General features: G+C 42.9%; 3 non-coding genes across 3 annotated transcripts; all 3 read left to right on the plus strand.

Annotated features, from left to right (window-relative positions):
• Nucleotides 1-2789: 2789 nt before the first annotated feature.
• Nucleotides 2790-2862, plus strand: trnak-uuu (transfer RNA lysine (anticodon UUU)). The gene has a single exon. It is a non-coding gene; the product is annotated as a tRNA-Lys (tRNA).
• Nucleotides 2863-4819: 1957 nt separating this feature from the next.
• trnak-uuu (transfer RNA lysine (anticodon UUU)) lies at nt 4820-4892 on the plus strand. Its single transcript has one exon. It is a non-coding gene; the product is annotated as a tRNA-Lys (tRNA).
• A 1756-nt stretch (nt 4893-6648) lies between these two features.
• trnak-uuu (transfer RNA lysine (anticodon UUU)) lies at nt 6649-6721 on the plus strand. Its single transcript has one exon. It is a non-coding gene; the product is annotated as a tRNA-Lys (tRNA).
• The last annotated feature ends 210 nt before the right edge of the window (nt 6722-6931 follow it).

Raw genomic sequence — 6931 nt, forward strand, 5'->3', positions numbered from 1 at the left:
AAGCAGCATGGTTTGTTTGTTTGTTTTCGTGCGAGATTAGTACTGTAAAGCCACATTGGTACTAGTGCTGATTCATTGAGTAAAGAAAGCAGAGATTACACACATAAAAATACTGACCACGACGTGATTTGAACACGCAACCTTCTGATCTGGAGTCAGACGCGCTACCGTTGCGCAACGAAGTCTTGGACAAATTGCATCTTTGGAGGGGATGCCTAGTTCAGATTTCGTTGACTGTATAATTTGGAATGGAGGCCTGGTTCTCTGGGGAAATGTACCATCTGACAATGCCCCCTCGTAAGCAGGTGCCTCTGCCCGGCAGGTTAGGTGTATGAAAATAGGCATTTGCAGAGCACGGATAGCTCAGTCGGTAGAGCATCAGACTTTTAATCTGAGGGTCCAGGGTTCAAGTCCCTGTTCGGGCGTGGTGGAAATGTTCTCCTTCCATAACTAGGAAGTCTTTCTACACTATCATTTTCTATGACTTTCCATGACATGTTCACCTGTGGACAATACACTCCCAGAGCCAAAACAGCTTAGTCTGAAGACTTTAGGATTTTTAATCTGAACCTCCAGGTTTAACCTCTCGGCGCAGGTGTTCTGCTAGTAACCCACCTCGACAACATCCGGTGAAATTGCAGAGCACCAAATTCAAAACACAGAAATAGTCATAATAAAAATAATTTAAAAAAACACTTCCTGGATGGATTTTCCTCAGGTTTTCGCCTGCCATATCAGTTCTGTTATACTCACAGACATGATTTCAACAGTTTTGGAAACTTTAGAGTGTGTTCTATCCAAATCTGCCCATTATATGCATATCCTAGCTTCCGGGCCTGAGTAACAGGTAGTTTACTTGGGGCACGCTTCTCATCCAGACGTCGAAATACTGCCCCCAAACCATAAAAAGTTAAACTCCCTGTTCGAAGACTGATTTAAGTCTATCAATCACACAGCATCATCTGATTTAGGAATTTGCAGTGTGCCAGGCTTTGTGAGAGACAATTGTCATGTAAAGCAGCATTGGTTTGTTTGTTTTCGTGCGAGATTAGTACTGTAAAGCCACATTGGTACTAGTGCTGATTCATTGAGTAAAGAAAGCAGAGATTACACACATAAAAACAGGTTTTCGCCTGCCATATCAGTTCTGTTATACTCACAGACATAATTTTAACAGTTTTGGAAACTTTAGAGTGTTTTCTATCCAAATCTGCCAGTTATATGCATATCCTAGCTTCCGGGCCTGAGTAACAGGTAGTTTACTTGGGGCACGCTTCTCATCCAGACGTCGAAATACTGCCCCCAAACCATAAAAAGTTAAACTCCCTGTTCGAAGACTGATTTAAGTCTATCAATCACACAGCATCATCTGATTTAGGAATTTGCAGTGTGCCAGGCTTTGTGAGAGACAATTGTCATGTAAAGCAGCATGGTTTGTTTGTTTGTTTTCGTGCGAGATTAGTACTGTAAAGCCACATTGGTACTAGTGCTGATTCATTGAGTAAAGAAAGCAGAGATTACACACATAAAAATACTGACCACGACGTGATTTGAACACGCAACATTCTGATCTGGAGTCAGACGCGCTACCGTTGCGCCACGAAGTCTTGGACAAATTGCATCTTTGGAGGGGATGCCTAGTTCAGATTTCGTTGACTGTATAATTTGGAATGGAGGCCTGGTTCTCTGGGGAAATGTACCATCTGACAATGCCCCCTCGTAAGCAGGTGCCTCTGCCCGGCAGGTTAGGTGTATGAAAATAGGCATTTGCAGAGCACGGATAGCTCAGTCGGTAGAGCATCAGACTTTTAATCTGAGGGTCCAGGGTTCAAGTCCCTGTTCGGGCGTGGTGGAAATGTTCTCCTTCCTTAACTAGGAAGTCTTTCTACACTATCATTTTCTATGACTTTCCATGACATGTTCACCTGTGGACAATACACTCCCAGAGCCAAAACAGCTTAGTCTGAAGACTTTAGGATTTTTAATCTGAACCTCCAGGTTTAACCTCTCGGCGCAGGTGTTCTGCTAGTAACCCACCTCGACAACATCCGGTGAAATTGCAGAGCACCAAATTCAAAACACAGAAATAGTCATAATAAAAATAATTTAAAAAAACACTTCCTGGATGGATTTTCCTCAGGTTTTCGCCTGCCATATCAGTTCTGTTATACTCACAGACATAATTTTAACAGTTTTGGAAACTTTAGAGTGTTTTCTATCCAAATCTGCCCATTATATGCATATCCTAGCTTCCGGGCCTGAGTAACAGGTAGTTTACTTGGGGCACGCTTCTCATCCAGACGTCGAAATACTGCCCCCAAACCATAAAAAGTTAAACTCCCTGTTCGAAGACTGATTTAAGTCTATCAATCACACAGCATCATCTGATTTAGGAATTTGCAGTGTGCCAGGCTTTGTGAGAGACAATTGTCATGTAAAGCAGCATGGTTTGTTTGTTTGTTTTCGTGCGAGATTAGTACTGTAAAGCCACATTGGTACTAGTGCTGATTCATTGAGTAAAGAAAGCAGAGATTACACACATAAAAACACTGACCACGACGTGATTTGAACACGCAACCTTCTGATCTGGAGTCAGACGCGCTACCGTTGCGCCACGAAGTCTTGGAAAAATTGCATCTTTGGAGGGGATGCCTAGTTCAGATTTCGTTGACTGTATAATTTGGAATGGAGGCCTGGTTCTCTGGGGAAATGTACCATCTGACAATGCCCCCTCGTAAGCAGGTGCCTCTGCCCGGCAGGTTAGGTGTATGAAAATAGGCATTTGCAGAGCCCGGATAGCTCAGTCGGTAGAGCATCAGACTTTTAATCTGAGGGTCCAGGGTTCAAGTCCCTGTTTGGGCGTGGTGGAAATGTTCTCCTTCCTTAACTAGGAAGTCTTTCTACACTATCATTTTCTATGACTTTCCATGACATGTTCACCTGTGGACAATACACTCCCAGAGCCAAAACAGCTTAGTCTGAAGACTTTAGCATTTTTAATCTGAACCTCCAGGTTTAACCTCTCGGCGCAGGTGTTCTGCTAGTAACCCACCTCGACAACATCCGGTGAAATTGCAGAGCACCAAATTCAAAACACAGAAATAGTCATAATAAAAATAATTTAAAAAAACACTTCCTGGATGGATTTTCCTCAGGTTTTCGCCTGCCATATCAGTTCTGTTATACTCACAGACATAATTTTAACAGTTTTGGAAACTTTAGAGTGTGTTCTATCCAAATCTGCCCATTATATGCATATCCTAGCTTCCGGGCTTGAGTAACAGGTAGTTTACTTGGGGCACGCTTCTCATCCAGACGTCGAAATACTGCCCCCAAGCCATAAAAAGTTAAACTCCCTGTTCGAAGACTGATTTAAGTCTATCAATCACACAGCATCATCTGATTTAGGAATTTGCAGTGTGCCAGGCTTTGTGAGAGACAATTGTCATGTAAAGCAGCATGGTTTGTTTGTTTGTTTTCGTGCGAGATTAGTACTGTAAAGCCACATTGGTACTAGTGCTGATTCATTGAGTAAAGAAAGCAGAGATTACACACATAAAAATACTGACCACGACGTGATTTGAACACGCAACCTTCTGATCTGGAGTCAGACGCGCTACCGTTGCGCCACGAAGTCTTGGACAAATTGCATCTTTGGAGGGGATGCCTAGTTCAGATTTCGTTGACTGTATAATTTGGAATGGAGGCCTGGTTCTCTGGGGAAATGTACCATCTGACAATGCCCCCTCGTAAGCAGGTGCCTCTGCCCGGCAGGTTAGGTGTATGAAAATAGGCATTTGCAGAGCACGGATAGCTCAGTCGGTAGAGCATCAGACTTTTAATCTGAGGGTCCAGGGTTCAAGTCCCTGTTCGGGCGTGGTGGAAATGTTCTCCTTCCTTAACTAGGAAGTCTTTCTACACTATCATTTTCTATGACTTTCCATGACATGTTCACCTGTGGACAATACACTCCCAGAGCCAAAACAGCTTAGTCTGAAGACTTTAGGATTTTTAATCTGAACCTCCAGGTTTAACCTCTCGGCGCAGGTGTTCTGCTAGTAACCCACCTCGACAACATCCGGTGAAATTGCAGAGCACCAAATTCAAAACACAGAAATAGTCATAATAAAAATAATTTAAAAAAACACTTCCTGGATGGATTTTCCTCAGGTTTTCGCCTGCCATATCAGTTCTGTTATACTCACAGACATAATTTTAACAGTTTTGGAAACTTTAGAGTGTTTTCTATCCAAATCTGCCCATTATATGCAATTCCTAGCTTCCGGGCCTGAGTAACAGGTAGTTTACTTGGGGCACGCTTCTCATCCAGACGTCGAAATACTGCCCCCAAACCATAAAAAGTTAAACTCCCTGTTCGAAGACTGATTTAAGTCTATCAATCACACAGCATCATCTGATTTAGGAATTTGCAGTGTGCCAGGCTTTGTGAGAGACAATTGTCATGTAAAGCAGCATGGTTTGTTTGTTTGTTTTCGTGCGAGATTAGTACTGTAAAGCCACATTGGTACTAGTGCTGATTCATTGAGTAAAGAAAGCAGAGATTACACACATAAAAACACTGACCACGACGTGATTTGAACACGCAACCTTCTGATCTGGAGTCAGACGCGCTACCGTTGCGCCACGAAGTCTTGGAAAAATTGCATCTTTGGAGGGGATGCCTAGTTCAGATTTCGTTGACTGTATAATTTGGAATGGAGGCCTGGTTCTCTGGGGAAATGTACCATCTGACAATGCCCCCTCGTAAGCAGGTGCCTCTGCCCGGCAGGTTAGGTGTATGAAAATAGGCATTTGCAGAGCCCGGATAGCTCAGTCGGTAGAGCATCAGACTTTTAATCTGAGGGTCCAGGGTTCAAGTCCCTGTTTGGGCGTGGTGGAAATGTTCTCCTTCCTTAACTAGGAAGTCTTTCTACACTATCATTTTCTATGACTTTCCATGACATGTTCACCTGTGGACAATACACTCCCAGAGCCAAAACAGCTTAGTCTGAAGACTTTAGCATTTTTAATCTGAACCTCCAGGTTTAACCTCTCGGCGCAGGTGTTCTGCTAGTAACCCACCTCGACAACATCCGGTGAAATTGCAGAGCACCAAATTCAAAACACAGAAATAGTCATAATAAAAATAATTTAAAAAAACACTTCCTGGATGGATTTTCCTCAGGTTTTCGCCTGCCATATCAGTTCTGTTATACTCACAGACATAATTTTAACAGTTTTGGAAACTTTAGAGTGTGTTCTATCCAAATCTGCCCATTATATGCATATCCTAGCTTCCGGGCTTGAGTAACAGGTAGTTTACTTGGGGCACGCTTCTCATCCAGACGTCGAAATACTGCCCCCAAGCCATAAAAAGTTAAACTCCCTGTTCGAAGACTGATTTAAGTCTATCAATCACACAGCATCATCTGATTTAGGAATTTGCAGTGTGCCAGGCTTTGTGAGAGACAATTGTCATGTAAAGCAGCATTGGTTTGTTTGTTTTCGTGCGAGATTAGTACTGTAAAGCCACATTGGTACTAGTGCTGATTCATTGAGTAAAGAAAGCAGAGATTACACACATAAAAACAGGTTTTCGCCTGCCATATCAGTTCTGTTATACTCACAGACATAATTTTAACAGTTTTGGAAACTTTAGAGTGTTTTCTATCCAAATCTGCCCATTATATGCATATCCTAGCTTCCGGGCCTGAGTAACAGGTAGTTTACTTGGGGCACGCTTCTCATCCAGACGTCGAAATACTGCCCCCAAGCCATAAAAAGTTAAACTCCCTGTTCGAAGACTGATTTAAGTCTATCAATCACACAGCATCATCTGATTTAGGAATTTGCAGTGTGCCAGGCTTTGTGAGAGACAATTGTCATGTAAAGCAGCATTGGTTTGTTTGTTTTCGTGCGAGATTAGTACTGTAAAGCCACATTGGTACTAGTGCTGATTCATTGAGTAAAGAAAGCAGAGATTACACACATAAAAACAGGTTTTCGCCTGCCATATCAGTTCTGTTATACTCACAGACATAATTTTAACAGTTTTGGAAACTTTAGAGTGTTTTCTATCCAAATCTGCCCATTATATGCATATCCTAGCTTCCGGGCCTGAGTAACAGGTAGTTTACTTGGGGCACGCTTCTCATCCAGACGTCGAAATACTGCCCCCAAACCATAAAAAGTTAAACTCCCTGTTCGAAGACTGATTTAAGTCTATCAATCACACAGCATCATCTGATTTAGGAATTTGCAGTGTGCCAGGCTTTGTGAGAGACAATTGTCATGTAAAGCAGCATGGTTTGTTTGTTTGTTTTCGTGCGAGATTAGTACTGTAAAGCCACATTGGTACTAGTGCTGATTCATTGAGTAAAGAAAGCAGAGATTACACACATAAAAACACTGACCACGACGTGATTTGAACACGCAACCTTCTGATCTGGAGTCAGACGCGCTACCGTTGCGCCACGAAGTCTTGGAAAAATTGCATCTTTGGAGGGGATGCCTAGTTCAGATTTCGTTGACTGTATAATTTGGAATGGAGGCCTGGTTCTCTGGGGAAATGTACCATCTGACAATGCCCCCTCGTAAGCAGGTGCCTCTGCCCGGCAGGTTAGGTGTATGAAAATAGGCATTTGCAGAGCCCGGATAGCTCAGTCGGTAGAGCATCAGACTTTTAATCTGAGGGTCCAGGGTTCAAGTCCCTGTTTGGGCGTGGTGGAAATGTTCTCCTTCCTTAACTAGGAAGTCTTTCTACACTATCATTTTCTATGACTTTCCATGACATGTTCACCTGTGGACAATACACTCCCAGAGCCAAAACAGCTTAGTCTGAAGACTTTAGCATTTTTAATCTGAACCTCCAGGTTTAACCTCTCGGCGCAGGTGTTCTGCTAGTAACCCACCTCGACAACATCCGGTGAAA

This window comes from Salvelinus alpinus, chromosome 30 (assembly GCF_045679555.1).
Source record: "Salvelinus alpinus chromosome 30, SLU_Salpinus.1, whole genome shotgun sequence".
Lineage (NCBI taxonomy): Eukaryota > Metazoa > Chordata > Actinopteri > Salmoniformes > Salmonidae > Salvelinus > Salvelinus alpinus.